At 39.8% G+C, this 21,495-nt stretch overlaps 1 long non-coding RNA gene across 1 annotated transcript in view; it reads left to right on the plus strand.

The window, feature by feature from the left end:
* Positions 1-18,174, plus strand: part of LOC103876411 — a 32,080-nt gene extending 13,906 nt beyond the window's left edge. The window contains exon 2 of the long non-coding RNA XR_002516216.2: positions 17,479-18,174. This is a non-coding gene — a long non-coding RNA (uncharacterized LOC103876411). The remainder of the gene's footprint in view (positions 1-17,478) is intronic.
* Positions 18,175-21,495: the final 3,321 nt, after the last annotated feature.

Below are 21,495 nucleotides of genomic sequence, written 5' to 3' on the forward strand. Positions count from 1 at the left end.
CCCGGGAGGCGGAGCTTGCAGTGAGCTGAGATCCGGCCACTGCACTCCAGCCTGGGCGACAGAGCGAGACTCCGTCTCAAAAAAAAAAAAAAAAAAAAAAAAAAAAAAAAATATTCTCAGCTCCCCAAAGCAGCAGGCCTATCCCAAGTTTAGATTTCTGAAAACTTCTCTTTTGTAAAGTATGTTATTTATACTTCTTGTTGAATGCCTTGAAAATTAAAAAAAAACAAAAAACAAACAAACAAAAAAACAGAAAACTAACAAAAAAGTATGTTATTTATTTATTTTTAATTATTAAAACAAATTTTTTTTTTGAGAGAGTCTCCCTCTGTCTCCCAGGCTGGAATACAATGGCATAATCTCAGCTCACTGCAACCTCTGCCTCTAGGGTTCAAGAGATTCTCATGCCTCAGCCTCCCAAATAGCTGGGACCACGGGTGCACATCACCATGCCCTGCTAATTTTTTTGTATTTTTAGTAGAGACGGGGTTTCACTATGCTGACCAGGCTGGTCTTGAACTCCTGACCTCAAGTGATCCATCTGCCTCAGCCTCCCAAAGTGCTAGGATTACAGGAGTGAGCTACCATGCCCGGCCCTAAAGTATGTTATTTAGAAGGGCAAAACCTCTGGAAGAAGTAATATTCTGGAAACGAAGGTCAAGAGTAGCTTTAGAGAAATTCTGGTGATTATTTATCCATTCACTGAAACAAATCGATGAAAAGAGCACACTAAGTAAAACTGACACATCAGCAATGTAAAACTGGAAGAGTTTTGTTTTGTTTTCTGTTGTCATGGGTGATGGTGGTGGTGTTTACATTTTTTGTCTTTGATTCAATCTTCAGGTAGTTTGTCATACAATAATTTTAATAATTAAAAAATAAATTTCAGATAATCCTTTTTTTTCTTTTTTGAGACAATGTCTCACTCTGTCACCCAGGCTGGAGTGCAGTGGCGCGATCTCTGTTCACTGCAACCTCCACCTCCCCAGTTCAAGCAATTCTCCAGACTCAGCCTCTCCAAGTAGCTGGAATTACAGGCGTGCATATCCACCTTGGCCTCTCAAAGTGCTGGGATTACAGGCATGAACCACCACGCCCAACCCAGTTTCAGATTGTCTTTATTTGACATACTGTATATAGCCAAGTAGATATTTCTCAATCCTGTCTAAAACCTGTGCTGATCTAGTCTTAAACTCTCTTCTTAACCTCACACTGAGGCTTCGGCCATTAGATTATCCACTCAAGTCTCAGTTGCCTTTTTCCTTAGGATGCGATTCACATGCACCTCAGAGACCTGGAATGCCCACCTCTCAGCTTCCTTTCTCTTTGCTAATCCTCTTCAACTCTGTTTTCCATCCCCAACCTCCCATATTCCTCTTTTCTGATTACCACAAACTGTAGTACTTCTCGTTTCTCAATGTCCAACACTGAAATGTTCATAGTTTAGGAAACTGTATCCAGAAATAAAGCTGTATGTCGTAGAATTTCTCATAAGGGTACCTCAGGTAGGCAAAGCATTACTTTGCTATAAGTAAATAATCCATCATTTGCTGTGAAACTCTAAGATTGAGGTTTCAAGAACTGAAGAGAGGGCTAGGTGAGCCTCAGACACAGCACTCACTATGCGCAGGGCCTGAAGGGCAACAATGACCTGTAATGTCAGGCCGCTGTCAGCAGGTCCCTGACTGCAGCTGTAATACTTGCAGACCAAGAGGTATTTTGCGCCGTTTGAATCTCTAAATTTCAAAAACTACTATATGCCCCTATAAAATGGAATATTTGCAGGCTGCCCAGACCTTATAGTGTGTAGTACTTAATTCTAAAAGCCTTTCAACGGAGCCAACATTAGCATTTTATTATTTTTTTCTTATGAAAATAATAAATTAAGGCTAAACCCTGGCTTAGAGATGAACTATTTCTGGCTCACTATCCTTTGGCCAAATGCCTTAACCACTCAGCACACTTTTAGGTGTGCCAACTAAAGAGTTGGCACATCAAGGGATGGGAGAAGGGAGGAGGGCATGACTTTGCTTTTGTCTGGAAACCTGGTTTGTATACAAATAAAACCAAAGGAAACCAATAGTGTTTGTAAATAAGGGTATATTCTGGAATTGTGTAGGAGAAAGATGAAAGCCTCTTAGATGTCAAGGAACCCTTGAACAGAAACCCTGGCATCAAAGGCTGTGCATAAGGAGTAACGGTTCAGAGTAAAGGGAAGCTTGGCAACCTACCAAACCAGCACAGTTTCTCCTTATTCTTCCTATACTTTAGACATGCAAGTGGGATAGTGTCTCTTGTGCAACTGCTAAGAGGAAGTGACCTTTGGATCGAAGGAAGTAGAAAGATTAAATCAGAAAGAATCAAGGTTCAGAGTCTGCAAAGCCATAAGCCCTCTATTTGGGCCAGCAAGGTCAGTCTCTTTTATTTTTTGTTTTGAGACAGGGTCTCACTCTGTCACCAAGGCTGGAGTACGGTGGTGCAGTCACAGCTCATTGTAGCCTCAAAATCCTCGGCTCAAGTGATCCTCCCAGCTTAGCCTCCCAGCTCAGCCTCTCGCATAGCTGAGAACACAGGTGCGCTCCACCATGCCTGGCTAATTGTTTTATTTTTATATTTATTTATTGATTGATTGATTTTTTTGAGACAGAGTCTCGCTCTTGTTGCCCAGGCTGGCGTACAATGGTGTGATCTCCGCTTACCGCAACCTCCACCTCCCAGTTCAAGTGATTCTCCTGTCTCAGCCTCTCAAGTAGCTGGGATTACAGGCACACGCCACCATGCCCGGCTAATTTTGTATTTTTAGTGGAGATGGGGGTTTCTCCATGTTGGTCAGGCTGGTCTGGAACTCCCGACCTCAGGTGATCTGCCCGTGTCGGTCTCCCAGAATGCTGGGATTACAAGCGTGAGCCTTTATCCCAGCCTTTATTTTCATTTTTTTGTGGAGATGGGGTCTCACTGTGTTGCCCATGCTGGTCTCCAACTCCTAGGCTTGTGCCTCTGCTGGGATTATAGACATAAGCCACTATACTTGGATAGGCTTTATTCTAGCTCTGCTATGCTTTGCCTTGCTTCCTTTAGCCACTAAAGTCTTGTGGAAAAGCAATGTATATCGTCAGATTCCAAATTCTTCTCAAGTTAAGACAGCGACTTTCTTTTTTTTTTTTTTTTTTGAGACGGAGTCTCGCTCTGCTGCCCAGGCTGGAGTGCAGTGGCCGGATCTCTGCTCACTGCAAGCTCCGCCTCCCGGGTTCACGCCATTCTCCTGCCTCAGCCTTCCGAGTAGCTGGGACTACAGGCGCCCGCCACCGCGCCCGGCTAGTTTTTTGTATTTTTTAGTAGAGACGGGGTTTCACCATGTTAGCCAGGATGGTCTCGATCTCCTGACCTCGTGATCCGCCCGTCTCGGCCTCCCAAAGTGCTGGGATTACAGGCTTGAGCCACCGCGCCCGGCCTAAGACAGCGACTTTCTGGAGTTAATGGGTTGTGGCTTCATTTGTAAATCCTTGAAGGTAGGGTGCCCAATATTGTAAAACATAACTCTAGATTTAACTTACTCATCCATTGGGTTAAAATAAAAAGTATTTAATACCAAAACTTCAAAAGCCAAGTCAAAACTATCTTTTAAAGCAAAATGCGGACTCCAGTATTTTGGCAAAGTTTCTTTCCTTGATTGTAGTCATTTCAAGGAGAGAGAGGTTAACCTCTTCCCCTAATCTCACCTCTTCAAAGAAAAGAAGTTGAAGCAGAAAAATTAGCGCTGATCTCATGTTAGGATTCAAAGGGCAGGATGGGGCTGTGTAATGTAGTGATGGAAATAAGATAAAACCCTTGTTACTGTTTTCCAGAAGCTAATCTGAAGGTTGCCATGGTAACTCACCAGGCAAGACTGTTGTGAGCTTTAGGGAACAATTTTGGGATACATTCTTAAAAGAGAATATCAACTGCTTTCATCAAATGGGTGAGAAGTGGGGCACAGTGGCGCACATCTGTAGTACCACCTAATCTGAAGGCTGAGGCAGAAGGATAGATTGAGTCCAGGGGTTCGAGACCAGCCCAGGAAACATAGCGAGATCCTGTCTCTCTCTTACACACACACACACACACACACACACACACGAGTAACAGAAGAGTCTTTTGGAAGTGGATCAAAACTGATTTAAGATTTTGATTCGAATTTTTGAAAAAGTACGTGTCTTACGAGAAAAACAACAGAAAAAAGTCAACTGGTAAGTCTTGCCAAGTCTGTAGGGGAAGACTCACACCAAATTGCAGGGCTAAAAGAAAGAACCTAAAAGTCAAAAGCAATTGGAGCTATTTGGTAATTTAAATATGTACATTCTGTAAGAATCGAAGCTATCTGCTATTAGCTTCTTTGTTGTCCTCTTGGTATTACTTATAGAAGACTCCAATTCAGTGCATTTGATCCTACTGTTTTCCTACATTCGTTTTCATTCTGAAGTCATTGTTTCTATACATATTAATCGCTTTATACTTCTTTTTCCCTTTTACGGAAAAGCTAAATGTAAAAAGGGTGTCATTGCAGCAGTTTACCAGGAACAATTATTCCTGGTAGAAACTATTTAACTAAATACATAGGACCCTGCAACTAGATTTTTACCTTCCTTTTAATTTTATTTGAGTATGGTATTATCTAAGCTTGCCTCTTTGGCTTTTCATATTAAAGTACCACATCTCTCTGTAAGCATAAGAATCTGTACAAACAGGCTTTTTTTTTTTTTTTTTTTTTTTTTAGCTTTTCTAGAAAATTTGGGGGGAAATGTTGTGGAATAGAATGCAAAATTCACAACATTTGAGACAAAACATAGAACTTGAAGGAAATTTTATATTTGTGACAGGCCGGTTTCATGACAACTATACCCTCTTAGACTTCCCTATGATTCTCACGATTAGTACTTTATGGAAAATTATTAAAAGCCACAGTTCAAACAGTCTCCCGGGGATTCCTGAGGACCAATACAAACAGTGCAATACACTGCAATATGAAAACCCCAAATTACTATTTAATTATTTAGACTTAGTTTATGACATTTTGATTGGTTTTCTTTCTCTCTCTTTCTTTCTTTCTCTCTTTCTTTCTCTCTCTCTCTCTCTTTCTTTCTTTCTTTCTGTCTGTCTTTCTTTCTTCCTCTGTCTCTCTCTCTCTTTCTTCTTTTTTTATAGCAATTACAGGGTGGAGTATAGGTTAGTGTGATTCTAAGTCAAACATCAGCAAACTATTTCCCACATACCAAATCAGGTCCATCGCCTGTTTTTCTACAACTTGCAAGCTAACAATGTTTTGTATACTTTTCAGTGGTTGAAGAAAATCAAAAGATATTTTATGACATATAAAAATTATATGGAATTTGAGTTTTAGCTATAAGTACAGTTTTATTGGAACACAGCCTTATTCATTTGTCTACACATTGTCTAGGACTGCTTGTGTGACAAGGGCAGAGTTGCATAGGTGCCACAGAGACCATATGGCTGGCAAAGCCTAAATATTTATTACCTGGGGTGGGCGCGGTGGCTCATGCCTGTAATCCCAGCACTTTGGGAGGCCAAGGAGGGCAGATCACCTGAGGTCAGGAGTTCAAGATCACCCTGGCCAACATGGTGAAACCCCATCTCTACTAAACATACAAAAAATTAGCTGGGCATGGTGGCAGGTGCCTGTAATCCTAGCTACTCAGGAGGCTGAGGCAGGAGAATCGCTTGAACCTGAGAAGCAGAGTTTGCAGTGAGCCGAGATCGTGCCATCGTACTCTAGCCTGGACAACAAAGAGTTAAACTCCATCTTTTAAAAAAAAAAAAAAAAAATATATATATATATATATATAGCTTTTTCTCTAAAGGATCAGGCTGACCCTTTAGAGAAAAAGCTAGCCGACCTTTTATCTAAATCATTATTTCCACTATTGATTGTCAAGTTACAGCCTGAGTTGTCTAAAGATAAAACATTAATCAAATTACATTAATACTCCACTAAGGAAAGCTATTCTTATGCAAGTTCATTGTCCTGATATAGAAACTGAAAGGGTAGAGACCAGAGTTGGTAGGTTTGACAAGAAGGAAGATAAGATACTGAAAGAGAAAACAAGAGTAATCTCTTCCAAAAACAATGGAAAACTTTCCAGTGATATTTGCTGATAGGTGTCCTTTTTCATATCAGAAACCAAAATGCCTTATTTTCCACAATATGTAAACTCTAAAGACACTGTCACTTAATTAGCGATTTTCTTTCAGAAGAATTAATGATCAGTATGTGCAAGTTCAAGTTCTGACCTTATTTGTCAAACTGTCTGAGGTTGAATGTTCTGGGAAAATGACAAAAGGAAGGAAGCATTTAGATATGTGTCTCCTGAGACTTAATTCATCTTTGATTAACTGAAGAAGCCATAAGAATATCTTTCTGGGCAAATAATAACCAGCTTCCTTTAAACAGAGGAAAGGTACTCTTTTGAATTAAAAATCTAGTTGTAATTCTAATTTAGCCAAGTTTATTATCTCACTATTAAGAGCCTAAAGAGTGCAGTACTTTTTCTTGGGTCCTAGGAAATCTTTAAAACAAACAAACAAACAAAACAGAACAATTGAATTTACAATTGTACCACAGCTTTATCGGAGTGCTTTTCAATTATCTCGCTGATGCACATAGTGGGTGATGTTGATAGGGGGTAAATGCTTGCTTGGGTGTGCCTAAGATTATACACAATTCCAGGAATCCCTAGTTGTATTGAAATCCCTCATTTCACACTCAGAATTGTAGAATGCAAATGAATATAAGGAAAGCTATGAATCCACCCTTGTGTATGTATTAAATAAACTTCAAACATTTATGCCAATTTTACAACTTGTGAACAACAAATTACTTGACATGTCTCGTATTTTCTTCAAATTTGGTTTTGAGGTGTCTGTCTGGAGAATGACTATAAATTCTAGCCCTGCCCTGATGGGGCTTCACGGAAGGTGGTTGTGGATGCTTACAGTGTGCTTTTCACAGGATACTTCTTTATGATAGTGGACAGCCTAATGTCTAAGTTTCCAACCTCTGACCAGCTGTCCCTCTCACAGGAAACTTGTTTATATTGGCGGACAAACTTGTGGCTCTCATCTGACCTGTGTCCTGTTTAATCCTACAAGAAAGCCAATCTCTAGGAGAGCTCTGACCAGGAAAGAAGTTAGGTTCAGCTGTATCAGTCAGGTGAGACACAGAGGAGACCATTTAACAAAACACATGAAATAAAAGCAGTTTATTACTTACAGGTCCCAGAGATAAGAGGGCTGCATGCCTGGAAGGGGAAATGCAAAGTGGTGGCCCATCCAGGACACACATACTTGATGGCGAGCAAGAGAGAGGGAGAAAGAGAGCCATGTGGGCTAAAGCCTTTATTGGGGTCCAGGGTGTTACCTGAGCAGGTTTCCAGTGGGGCGTTCTAATCGGTGAGTCTAGAGCAAGCAGGCACGAGTTCAATGGAGGCACTTGTGGACTAAGATGGTCTCTGAGGCATATCTGTGAAGTCCATGCAGGGTGTGGGGTCAGTGGGGTGAGTCAAGTAGATTGTATTTTGCTCTACCATAGGGAGGTGGACAGCAAGAGGCTGATAAGACATCTGGATCAAGCACACTGAGGAACTAGGAAGAGACAGAGAACCGAAAACTGTCAAGGATGAGGAAGCCCTGCTTCTGGTATGAGAAAACCCAGCTTACACTCAAAATGGGTGTCAAGGCAACATGAAATTATAAGAATGTGCTATAACCTCACACAAACTAGTCACAACAACTCAGCTGAATGCAAATGATGACCTTAGAACACATTAAAGTTCAGCAATGTAGCTTAACCAAAATATTGGATGGCTTGGTTCTTTAGCCCCTTTGAAGCATTCTTTGGGCAATAACTTTGGTAACGGTGGAGTTAGTTGATGGCTTCAGCGTCAGCGTCACAGTCGTTTGGTGAGATGAGGCTCCTGGTAGTGAGTTTAACAGTCTCTTATGGCTCTGCATTTGGCTCCACCTCTTGCACACATAACCCGTTTGAAATCCGTTGCCCACAAGTGCTGTGGGCTGTTCAGTCCCACTGGATGCAGATACAGGTAAAGGATCGATCTTCATCTCTGTGCCATTCCCCACAAGCTGCCAATGCTTTCCAGAAATCTCACTTGCCTCACAAACTGCTGAGGGAAATATTTCATTGCATCAGAATTACTTACTTCTGTGCACACTCTGTAGCGTTTTCAAGAATGTGCTCATTTTCATTAGGCTTGAACGACGTTTTTCCAAGGTCGTACCGTCTCAGAATCTTTTGCCCTTAAATATTTAAGACAGCAGGTACTTCAGGAATGAGCATCTATCAGAATCATTTAGTATGAAAAATCATTCAATACATGGTGCCTTTGTTTAACAAGTTACAGAAATAGAAGGAAAAGTTATAGTACGATGGGTGTAGATTACAAAGATATCTGCTTTTAAAGAGAAAATGAAATGTCCTAAGTCAACACACTGGGCTTCTCAATTTCTTCTGTCTTTTACAATAGCTTCATCAGACATGAGTAGCGGAACTGACCAGCAGATCAATGGGAGCAGTACCAAACAGCAGTAAAGTAGTACAAGGCAAGTCAGGGTAATTGTTGCAAATCTGCAAAGAGTCTTCATTCCCCAGAGTTAAAAGTCTAATTGCCAAAGAGAGGAATGCAGCTGTCATTTTGAAATGGAAGAACTACCCCTCAACTATTAATATGGTGGCTGGAAGTGTGTTCTGCAGAAGCTAGGGAGTCTCTCTGAATATAGGGCTTGTTGCAAAAACTGAGATTTAATTACTGTCACATCTCTAGATACTAAATTCTTACAATATAGAACCCAATTTCTGGAAATGGCCTACACTATTTGGCAGCCACAAATCCAACAGTAAGGCTGCCCACAGAGCCCTGTCTATCTGGTTGGATTTTTTCTCTATTTCTGCCTCCTAATTAGGAGATTAAAGCTTTTTTCCCCTCTTGATTTATATATGTCTTTCTTTTTTACTTTTGAACAATATCATTTCTCTTGGTTTATTTTTCTGATTCTCTTAAGTGTTTTTACCAATCAATAAAGCCTTTCAATTTGTTCCTTTTTTTTTTGTTTGCTTCTTCCATTTTATTTTTTTGTGACTATGTTACTTCAATTTTAAACATGAATATGCTGCTGCTTTCAAACATCCTCTTTCGAAAGAAATGATAGGATTTTATAGATTTTCTTAGCAAGTGAGAAATCGATTTAGCAACATGTTGCAAACAAATTTTACCCTTAATTAGACTGAAGTTTTTGGTCATGTATATAGCTTCTATTTTTTTTCAAATTGTATTATTATGATCCATTTTCTGATTCATTAATTTCTACTCTTCTTCCTTTTTCATCCTTCTGTTTACCTTAAGTTTAATTTGTTCTAGTTGCTTAATGTGAAAGCTTAGTGCATTCATTTTAAACCTTTCTTCTCTTCTAAAATATGCATTTAGTGTTATAAATTTCTCACCAAACACTGCTTTGGCAGCATACCATAACTTTTTGTGTTTTTTTGTGTTTTTTTTTTTTTGAGATGTGGTCTTGCTGTGTCACCTACTCTGGAGTGCAGTGGTGTGATCACGGCTCACCGCAGCCATGATTTCCCAGGTGTAACTGATCCTCCTACCTCCATCTCCCAAGTAGCTGGGACTACAGGCTTCTGCCACCACGCCCAGCTCATTTTTATATTTTTTGTAGAGATGGAGTTTCACTATGTTGCCCAGGTTTGTCTTGAACTCCTGGGCTCAAGTGAGCCACCCACCTCATCCTCCAAAAGTGCTAGGATTACAGGTGTAAGCGACCACACCAGGCCCAATATGTTGTATTTGAAATTTGTACTCACATCGAAGTATTTTCTTCTTATTACCATGTGCTATTTAGAAGTACATTGCTTAATTCAAATATCTGAGGATTTTCCATGCATCTTGAAAATTATTGATACCTTGTTTCTGTGGAGAAGGAAAGAATTCTTATCCACTGCTAGGTTCATAGCTGAGACCCCTATAACAAAAGACATTAACAGCCAGGTGTGTTGGCAAGGCAGAGGATCCCTTGAGCCCAGGAGTTCGAAACCAGCCTGGGCTATATAGTGAGACCCTGTCCCTACAAAAAATAAAAAAATTAGCCAGGCATGGTGGTGCGTGCTGACAGTCCCAGCTACTCAGGAAGCCGAGGTGGGAGGATTGCTTGAGCCCAAGAGGTCGAGGCTGCAGTGAACCAAGATTGTACCACTGCACTCCAGCCTGGGTGACAGAGGGAGACCCCGTCACCAAAAAGTAAAATAAAATAAAAGACATTAACGAGAACAGCATACACATTTATTTAATATAAGTGTTGGGTGGCATGAGTACATTCATTACAGAAACAAGGAAACAGGGAAACCTATATATTTTCATGCTTAGGTTTGATGAAAAGTGAACAGTTGTAGGAAAATATGATTGGAGGACAAAAGGAGTATGAACTAATATTAATAAACTGAGAGAACTTAGCAAGAGAGGGCGCTTGTAATGAGAGTCTTATGACCTGCCTCAGAGGGGAAGAGCAACCAGAAGAGAAGGCTTCCTGCTTCTTCTGTTTTCTCAAATGTCAAGGTACCATATTTTGGGCTAACATGTCTTGAACCCTATAATTTCCTTCTGTTATGGCCAGGAACATCTTTTTAAAATTTTCAATTCCTACAACTTTATTGATGTATGTTTAAGTCCAAAATTTGATGTAACTTCTTGAATGTTCCATTTATACTGAAAAAAATGTGAGTTATTATTTTTGGATGGAGTGTTCTATGTATGTCATCTAGTTCAAGTTGTTTGATGGTATTGATACAGTTTGTTCATTGCTGTATCCCAAGTACCTAGAACTGTAGGTTCTTTGCAAATATCTGTTGTGTGAATAAATGAATGAATGATCTATATTATGGCGACGATTTTCATTTTCACCCTCGCCCAGAGTTCTAAAGATTAGGCTGGTTGAAGAATAACTGGAATCTAACTAGTGTATCTACACTAGCACCCAAGCAATTGCATATGAGTATTAAGCTGAAAGGCCATGTAGGTTGCATTTCTAGGTCTATCACCGCAGCGTTTACTGTATTTCTGATTATTTAAACTTCAAGAGATTGCTGCCTTTCAATACTGTTCTAAAAGAAAACATGCCAGAGAAAAATACCTCAAATCTATATATGGCAAGTCAGTACAAATTTGATTTCATGGTAAACAGCTGAGGATGGGTAGGGACTGAGACCAGAAAAAAAACAAAAAAAGCAAAAAGAGAGAGATGGCGGTGATTTTTTTTTTTTTCTTCACTTTAAGTTCTGGGATACATGTGCAGAACGTGCAAGTTTGTTAGATAGGTATACACGTGCCATGGTGCTTTGCTGCACCTATCAACCCGTCATCTAGGTTTTAAGCCCTGCATGCATCAGGGATTTGTCCTAATGCTCTCCCTCCCTTTACCCTCCACCCACTGACAGGCCCTGTTGTATAATGTTCCCCTCCCTGTGTCCATGTGTTCTCATTGTTCAATTCCCACTTATGAGTGAGAACATGTGGTGTTTGGTTTTCTGTTCCTGTGTTAGTTTGCTGAGAATGATCATTTCTAGCTTCATCCATGTCCCTGCAAAGGACAGGATCTCATTCTTTTTTATGGCTGCATGGCCCTGAAATTTTTATATCATAAGTACATCTTGAATGATTGTACATTTCTTATTGCACTCTCTCTTTACAAAACTTTTGTTTCTTTGCATAACTCTTTGCAAGAGAGCTATCAGCCATGTTTGTAGCCCAGGAATAAAAATGGTAGTACTTGCAAGAGAGATTATCAGTCTTTTTAGAATAGTCTCACCATCCCCCCACACAGTCATATTTCATGTTTATTTCTTTTTAAAATTCAGGCAAATAAAACTAATTTTATTCTGAGATTTTTACAACACCCTTGAAATTACTATATATTAGCTTGCTAGGAAAACCAGGATTTCTGGATTGAGATTGTGACTAATTTAGAAATTTAAAATGTATTAACTAGAGTTACAATTTTTGCAGTCTTCAAATGTGGTGGGAGGGTTATATTTTTTCTTTTTTTCTTTCCTTTTCTTTCTTTCCTTTTTTTTTTTTTTTTTTGAGACGGAATCTCGCTCTTATCGCCCAGGCTGGAGTGCAGTGGCGTGATCTCAGCTCACTGCAACCTCCACCTCCCAGGTTCAAACGATTCTCCTGCCTCAACCTCCTGAGTAGCCAGAATTACAGGCATGTGCCACCACATCCAGCTAATTTTTGTATTTTGGGTGGAGGTGGGTTTCACTATGTTGGTCAGGCTGGTCTCAAATTCCTGACCTCAGATGATCCACCCACCTCGGCTTCCCAAAGTGCTGGGATTACAGGTGTGAGCCACTGCACCTGGCCAGGGTTATATTTTTCTTAATTGGTGCATCAGAATTAATCCATGTCAAGTTTGCACACTATTGAGGTCCAGCTCTGCTGTCATTTCACTTCTCTAAGAGACTAATACCTTCTTCTTCTTTATCTTTCTTAACTTCCTCCAAGGAAACCTTGCTAGAAATCAAGTCTGGCCAGTTTTGCTAGTTCTTGCCTTAAGTATAAGTGCTATCTTTAAAATCATAGAATCCTGCATGCTAGTCTGAGATGTTTTTAATTAGGCCAAAACATGTCTTAGCCTGAGAATGTATCTGCATAATTCTAGGTTTTAATATATAAGACAGCTAGCCAAGAGAATATTATATGTGGATTTTTGTTGTTAAACCTATTGAAACTAACTTAACTTGATTCTCTATAAAAATCTTTCCTCTACCTCCTGAAATATTTTAATTAGATACTGCTCTGAGTATGCCAACAATCGCTTGACATTCTGTTGTTTTTAGCTCATGGTTACCTACATTTCTCTCCTATTTCTTCTCTTGTTACTCCCACCACTTACTACCACCCCAAAGAGCTTCTTTGTGCCTTGTTTTATGTAATCAGGAAGAATGACTCTGCTCTGGTATGAAGGAGAATCATTCCAAATCTAACAAGAACCGTTCAGTTTTCAGAACCTGAGAAGGAGACCATTAGTCACAGTTTTGAGGGCCATCACTGCCAGAGGCCTCTTGCAGTAGCCCTTGCTGAAAGAAGGAAGGGCTTGTGTGAGGACTCAGGCAAGGGGGCGCCCAGGTTGCCCTTCCCTTGGCCAGATGTGCCCACACCATGCCACTGAGCTAGAAAGCCAGCACAGACTCTCTGTCTTCCTTAAGATGCCAAGAGGAGGAAACACACACTTTTCCTGAAAAAAAAAAAAAGGTGGGGGTGGTGGGTTATAGGCCAAGTGCAGTGGCTCATGCCTGTAATCCCAGCACTCTGGGAGGCCGAGGCAGGCAGATCGCCAGAGGTCAGGAATTTGAGACCAGCCTGGCCAACATGGTAAAACCCTGTCTCTACTAAAAATACAAAAATTTGCTGAGTATGCTGGTGGGAGCCTGTAATCCCAGGTACTTGGGAGGCTGAGGCAGGAGAATTGCTTGAGCCTGAGAGGCGGAGGTTGCAGTGAGCCGAGATTGTGCCATTGCACTCCAGCCTGGGCAACAAGAGCGAGACTCTGTCTCAAAAAAAAAAAAATGGGTTGTAAATCATGGTGCAAGTCTATAGTACTATGGGTTCTCTATAACTCCTGTACTTAGGTATTATGTTGGGTTGTCCTGGGAGGACACTTCAGTGCCAGCCTTCCTTTTTTTTTTTTTTTTTTTTTTGTGATGGAGTCTAGCTCTGTCTCCCAGGCTGGAGTGCAATGGCGCGATCTCGGCTCACTGCAACATCCACCTCCCAAGTTCAAGTGATTCTCCTGCCTCTTAGCCTCCCGAGTAGCTGGGATTACCCACCACACCCAGCTAATTTTTGTATTTTGGGTAGAAACGGGGTTTCACCGTTTTGACCAGGCTAGTCTTGAACCCCTGACCTCGAGTGATCCACCAGCCTTAGCCTCCCAAAGTATTGGGATTACAGGTATGAGCCACTGCACCTGGTCTGCCAGCCTTCTTTTGAAAACCTTTAACTTAGCCAGGCATCGTGGCTTATGCCTGTAATCCCTGTGCTCAAGCACTTTGGGAGGTTGACCCCAGGAGTTCAAGACCAGCCTGAGCAACATAGTGAAACTTCATCTGTTAAAGAAATGTAAAACCTGTCACTGGTTTCTGAGTATGCTTTTATTTTGAGGATGTCCAGGGCCACTGGCCAGCTCTACCTGTGTGAAGTAGAAAAAGCCACCCTTCCCCATAGGCAGGGGAATACAGTCTCATGCCAGGGCACTTGGCTTGTCTGGCGTGCTTACGTAGTAACAGCCAGCGCAAGTGTGTGTGTGGCTGCCTGGTGGCTATATCGGTGAGTGTGGCTGCAGGGTCACTATAGTTTAGGAAATAGTTTGTCCTTGATGCCTCTTGATATTACTTCCAGACAATGATAGCCAGGGAGTGCAAGGAAGTTACAGAGAGATAAGGCTGGTGATTATCACAAATTCTTCAGAGAAAGGCAATAATGGGTGGAGAAAAACAAAGGCTGCTCTGATCTTTGGTGTGTCTCAGCTTAAATTTCCCTTCCTCACAGAGATCTTCTTTTGTCAACCCCCCTAGAGTGAAATGCTGGGTTTTTTTGTCTTCTTACAAGTGACACTTACTTGTATTTGTGTGGTTATCTTATTTATTAACTATCTTTTCAAATATTTCTGTGAGGTGTTTACCAATATATCCCCAACCCGTAGCTAACTACTTGACACGGAGTTGGCACTTACTAGACATTTGTCAAATGAAGAAATGTCTTTAGCAGCGTCTGGCCATGGCAAGGCAGGGAAGTATGAAGGGAATCTAAAATCACAAGAAGACAGAGGACGCATGACAGCCCTTGTTCAGAGGGATGCAGTCTATTTGATTTCTCGTGCCACAGGCTTTCTTCAATCCTGTCACCTTTTTGCAGATAGGAGTTGGCGGGCAGTTGATGTTTCATTGTTTGTTTTTAGCTACCATCCACTGAGAATGTCAGGCACTGTGCTAAGGACTTCATTTACATACATTAAGTCATCCAACCTGCACAACAAGTACTCTGTGAAGTATGTTTAATTATTATCCTATTTTACAAATAAAGAAACAGACTTGGAGGGTATGGCGTGGTGGGGTTTGTGTGTGTGGTTATGTAACTAACACAATAAATGGCAATGCTAAGACTCAAACCCAGATCTATCTAACCCCAAATGATGCACTCTTATCTCTTCAGGTCTTGTTTACTTTGTAAAATATGTGCTTTGGTTTCAGACCCTGAATTAATGCATTCTTAAACATTATATTGCCTTCACTTTGAACAAAGTGATATGAGGCAAGAGATTCATAATGCAAATGCCTATGACCAACTTGCTTACCCTGCATCTAATGGCCCATCTACATTTGGTCTTTCTGGATTGTGACCTAATCTAGTAAGTCTTGGCCTCCATATTAATTTCCTTATTTTGTTCCCTTCATTGGTGCTCACTCCCCATATTTCAGGCAAAGAGCCACTGCACAGTGACTACAGCCCCCAGACAGATGTAGGCTGTTTCTTACCCTAAGCCAGGAACACGGGGGTCTGGTTATGTAGTTCAACAGGGAACAATGCTTAGTCTTCCAAGTTGAGGAGTTTCTCTTTTTTTTTTTCACTTTAGAATTTAACTGGCCAGGCGTGGTGGCTCACACCTGTAATTCCAGCACTTTGAGAGGCTGAGACGAGTGGATTGCTTGAGGTCAGGAGTTCTAGACCAGCCTGGGCAACATGGCAAAACACTGTCTCTACAAACAATATAAAAATTAGCTGAGCATGGTGGCACCTGTAGTCCCAGCTACTGGGGAGGCTGAGGTAGGAGGATCACCTGAGCCTGGGGAGGTTAAGTCTGCAGTGGACCATGATTGTGCTACTGCACTCTAGCCTGGGTCACAGAGTGAGACCCTGTCTCAAAATATATATACTCTCTCTCTATATATATATACTCTATATATATACTATATATAATATACTCTCTATGTATACTATATATATACACACACACACGTATGTTTATATATTACACATATATATATTCTGCAATGAACATGGGAATGCAGATACTTCTTTTACATATTGATTTCATTTTCTTTGACTATGCACCCACCTAGTAGTGGGATTGCTGAATCATATGGTAATTCGAGTTTCAGTTTTTTGAGGAACCTCTATACTGTTTTCCATCGTGGCTGTATTCATTTACATTTCCACTATCAGCACAGCAGCGTTCCCTTTTCACCACACCCTTGCCAACACTTATAATCTTTCGTCTTTTTGATAATAGCAATTCTAAAACGTGTGAGGTGATATATTATTGTGGTTTTAATTTTCATTTCCCTGAGGTTTAATGATGCTGAGTATTTTTTTATGTATCTGTTGGCCATCTGCTTGTTTTCTTTTGATAAATTTGTATTTTGGTCCTTTTGCTGTTTTTTTGATTGGGTTAATTGTTTTCTTGCTACTGAGTTGTTTGAGTTAGGAGGTGGTATCTGATATCATTTCAATTAAGAATCCTTCCAGACCATACCCTCCTTGAAGGTGCCACATACAGTTGTATCAGGCTTCAGTGGTTTCTCTTTTGGGCATGACTTCTCTCTCATCCACCCTTTCATCCTAGTTTCCTTGCCAAAAGAAGAAAGAAATGGCAAGAAAAACACTTTTCTTTGTCTTCAAATGCAAAATGTACTTTTTGTCCTAGGGCCAATAAGGTCAACAAAGTAAGCATGAAATATTATACTCAGGGTAGGAGCATAATGCATGCTATGAGAAAGTGATACAAACCCTGCAAGATTTCAAAGGGATCTTTCACTGGGAGAAAAAGAAAAAAGTTGAGGTTGGGTGGGTGGGAATATGATTTAAAGAAGAGGAAAAGCCAGACTGTGTGTTGGGTGCGTTGCCAGTTTGCTATAGTCATGGTGTTGTAAAACAAATCAGTCCATAAGACCTTGTTTTATTTATTTAATCAAGTAATCACAGTGTCTCTGAAACTGTTAGATGCAAGCACAGAAATAGAAGTATTTATGAAGTCAGACTTGCAATTGCCAGGAAGTAGTAAAGAATGCCAATGTAATCTCTGCTACCTGTGTAAGTCCTAAGGGAAAGATGAGCTCATGAATGCATATATACAGATTATTACAAGGTTGAATTAAAATACATTAAATATAGAAGTGGGTATAATCCCCTGAGGATATTCAACATAAAAAGAACAGCTGAAGAACAACCTGAAGCTTTAAAAGTAGGGGAATCTAAGATCCTCACTGGCTGGAGAAAAGAGTTACTACACACCCTTCCAGGAAAACACTTTATATAAAGTTTGGTGTTTGAAAGCCTTAGCTGATCTAAGTGAATACAAATTTAAGAGAAGGGACTTGCTTTATCCTTCTATTTGTGGTCTCCACAGCCCCTGGACCTGAGAGGCTTCAATAATTGTTACCTGAGTTGGATTGAATTGAAATAAAGAAGCAAAGATCCTACATCATCTATTGAAATCTTTAAAGGGTAAGTTTCTTTTTTTTTTTTTTTTTTTAACCATTTGTTAAATGGTCTAGTATATACTATTGGTTAAACAGTTGGACATTTCTTTTAGTATTTGATTTTTGGGTAACAATGTCTTCATTCATCCTGGAGTCAGTGCAAAGAGTGACAGACATGCCCTCCATCCACACACCAGAAGTGTCATATTTAGGGAGTGTGCCATTCAGTAAATCTTTGGTGTGTTACTAAATTGACATCAACAGGGGACTCAATGGGGACCAAAAGTAAATTTCAAAGACCTTAAAACAGAATGAAGTGGCTACCAATTAAAAGAAAGAAATATGTAGATTCACACAAAGGAATAGAAAAAGAAAATGTGACTTAAAACTGAGAGAATGCTGAGACAATGACTAGCATTAAAAATGGAGAATCGGGAACAAGAAGGAAATGTATGTGCCCAGACAGACAGGTTTAAGAAGCATAATGTGGAGCAAAGGCTGTATGCAAAAGTAAGTCAAAATGATTGAAAAGAGATGGCCCCTCTCCAAATTTAGCCAACATAAGACATTCCTTTTGATAGAAAATGACCACTCTAAAAAATGTTGAAAGGAGAATCACAAAAGTAAACAATAAGAAAAAAATTTTAGAATAATGGAGGAAAAAAATTACAGTGCATAGGTATACATTATTAAAATTTCAGGAATGTCTATTTACTGCAATAACATATCATGAACAAAATAATGAAGACAAGGTCTTGAAAGAAAGAAATACTGGATGTTGTTTTTCTTTTTCTTATAATCTCTGGACCTAACCAAACATATATGGATGGAGGTTAACTGCTTATGAGTACATTTAGAATCACAACCAAACTCATCCTTAGATAATTCTGAAGCACAAATACAACCACCACAAACTTGAAAACCTGGATAATTCTACCGGAAAGTCAAATGACCCTTCATTATTGAAAGAAGCCATTTTCATTCTATGAAATAATTTAAAATTCTGAGTTACTTACCCTCAGGCAAACTCAGAATTTTAATAGTAAGAAGAAAATAACAAAGCACACCACCTTGGAAATCTGCATATCTTTAACTACAAAGAATCATTGACAATACAGAAACAAAAGGCCTAGGCACAGTTCTTTGAGTGACAAATTATGATTTAATTTAAAAGTAAACAGACTAATTTCAGACTATAATTTTCATGAAAAAATAAAGCACCAAGAATTTAAATCTTTTTCAGAACTTTTCTTCCACACAAAGAAAATAAAATCAGGGAGAAGCCCAGTAAAGAAAGTTTTTAGTCAGCTTTTGGATTTTTTTGGTGTAAAGAACTGGTTATGAGGGTATAAATTTACTAACAGCTGGATTTTAGTCTGCTCATTTAGGTTTCATCTTGTATAAGCAGAACATCTTGTATAAGCAGAACATCTTGTATTTGCAGGTTTTTGTTTTTTGTTTGTTTTTCAAGTGATTCTGTATTTAGGATCAGTTAGGCCATGAAAGGCTTTATTCTTGCTTTCCTGTTAATTGTGAAATAACAAACATTAACCAATTTGCCCTTAGGCTAAAGACAAGCAAATGTAATTCAGTACCCAGCTTTAAAAATTCTTTTGGTTATGTTATCATTTGACATTCTAACTATCCTTTTCACTGACTTTACTTTTTACTGTATCGTCTTAAATGTGTAAATTTTATTTTTTTGCATGTTTGAATCCATATTGACAATGATGTAGATGCTTATACATGCTTTGAGAAAATTTATGTATTGTGTGTATGTGTGCGTAATTTATTTTAAAAATCAACATCTATCTCATGTGCACCTATTTGGAAGTATGCATCTAATACATCGAGGCATACTCTGTGCTACACTAAAAGAAGAGTAATCAATCTTTGCCCTCAAGGAGGTTACCATCTATTTTAGCTGATTTAATATATCATGTATGTTCTGTCATAGGATAAAAGAACAATTTAGCTTTGTGTGTGTTGAGTAAGAATCTTGTCTGAGCAACAGTAAGATAAAATGGTTTTGGAGTTAGGTGAATCTGAGCTTGAAACCTAGCTGTGCACACTTAGTACCTTTGTTCCTTCATTTTTTATTTTATTTTTCGAGATAGGATCTCACTCTGTCACCCAGGTTGGAGTGCAGTCGTGCGATCTTGGCTCACTGCAGCCCCAATCTCCCGGGCTCAAGCGGTCCTCTCACCTCAGCCTCCTCAGTAGCTGCAATTACAGGTGTGTGCCACCACATCTGGCTAAGTTTTTGCGGTTTTTGTAGAGATGGGTTTTTGCCATGTTGCCCAGGCTGGTCTAGAACTCTTGGGCTCTAGTGATCTACTCGCCTCAGCCTCCCAAAGTGCTGGGCTTACAGGTGTGAGCAGTCATACATACCTGGCCAACTTTTGTTCTTTGAAGTCTGAGATTTCCACTTATAAAATGAAGATACTAACTTTTAGCTTATAGAGGTGTCATGAGGGCTAAGTGCAGTAATGTATACAAAACACCTAATACATAGGCCCTAAGTTTTAAATTCTCTTACCCCATACGTATTATTTAAATGAAATGTTCAGGTTTAGCATTGTCCATTATTGTCTCTATTCATTTTGGTCTAGGATTTCTAAATCGATTTCATAAAAGCAGCCAGGCCATAATTGGCAGCACTTTTGAGGGGTGAATGAGACAGTGAGCTAGTGTTAACATTTCAGACAGGAGGTAGGAACGCCAGAGCATGAAGCTCAAGGCCCAAGCTGGAGCCTTCTAAGCATTCATCACCAGCCACAGCCTCTACTGTCTGAAATAACCTCCCACGGCTGGGGAGTGCCCAGTGGGAGAATAGGAGAAATGCCTTCATCGTGTGCCTAAAAAGCCTGGAAAGAAGAAAAGCAGCTATGAAGGCAGGGATCTGTTTTGCAATAGCTTTTTGAAAAAGAAGAGCACATAAATTATATCAAAAGAGTTTCACTAGAAATAAACACTATGGCTTCTTATCCTTCTACTCCCGATCTACCAGATTAAGCTGTTGGTTTTTCCCAGAAAGAACACAAAAGAAAGTCTAACCAAATGTACGTCGTTCATACCTGAATGGCACTTCTGCCCACAGTCTTCTCTCTCGTTGAGCAATATAGAAAGTGAGCTTGAGGCCAAACTGTAATTCTCTACTTGAAACCCAGATCATCGATTTCCTCTTTGTCTTCTTGGTCACTCTGCAGCCATCTCCCTCCAAAGAAAATCAGAGTACCCCCTACAACTGCTGAGGACACATCAAGCAATTCTAAAATGTAACTGAAGTCCCCCAAACCTCCTAGTTTTGGGGGTGTTTTGTCATTCTTTAGTTTCCCTCCTATGCCTAATGAGAGAGGGAACTTTAAAAGAAAAACAAGTTGCCCATTCTTTCGACCCCTGGGGAAGGGGTTGTTTTCTGTATTTTTTAAAGTGGTAATTCTCTTTCTTAAGAATTCCACTTTTATTGAACCGGTTGACATTTTGGTGGTGGCTTTCTGCCTTGGACTTTTTTCCCTCTACTGTGAATTTTCTTTCAATTTCATTATTGAAATTTTAAATTGTGGAACAATCTAGATATAGGGAAGTATGCAAATCATATTATACCTCAGTGAATGTTTATGCATTGATATACCTGTATACTTCACTCAACTCAAGATCTAGCACATTTTTAGCCCACAGAAGGCTCCTGGGGCCCTTTCCCAACCAATAACTCCTCCCTGGTAAGCTCTGCTATTACCTTCATGTGAGTGGAACCATAAACTACGTACTTTCATGTGTCAGTAATTTGTTCCTTTGTAGCATAGTATTCCATTGCATGAATGTACCACAACATATCCTTCCCTTTTGATGGATCTTATTGCTGAATATTGCTGTTATAGGTGAAGATGCCTTGAACATCTCCACTGTGGATTCTTAATTTTTTTCATGCCACTCTCTGTAGA

This window comes from Papio anubis, chromosome 10 (genome assembly GCF_008728515.1).
Source record: "Papio anubis isolate 15944 chromosome 10, Panubis1.0, whole genome shotgun sequence".
Classification (NCBI taxonomy): domain Eukaryota; kingdom Metazoa; phylum Chordata; class Mammalia; order Primates; family Cercopithecidae; genus Papio; species Papio anubis.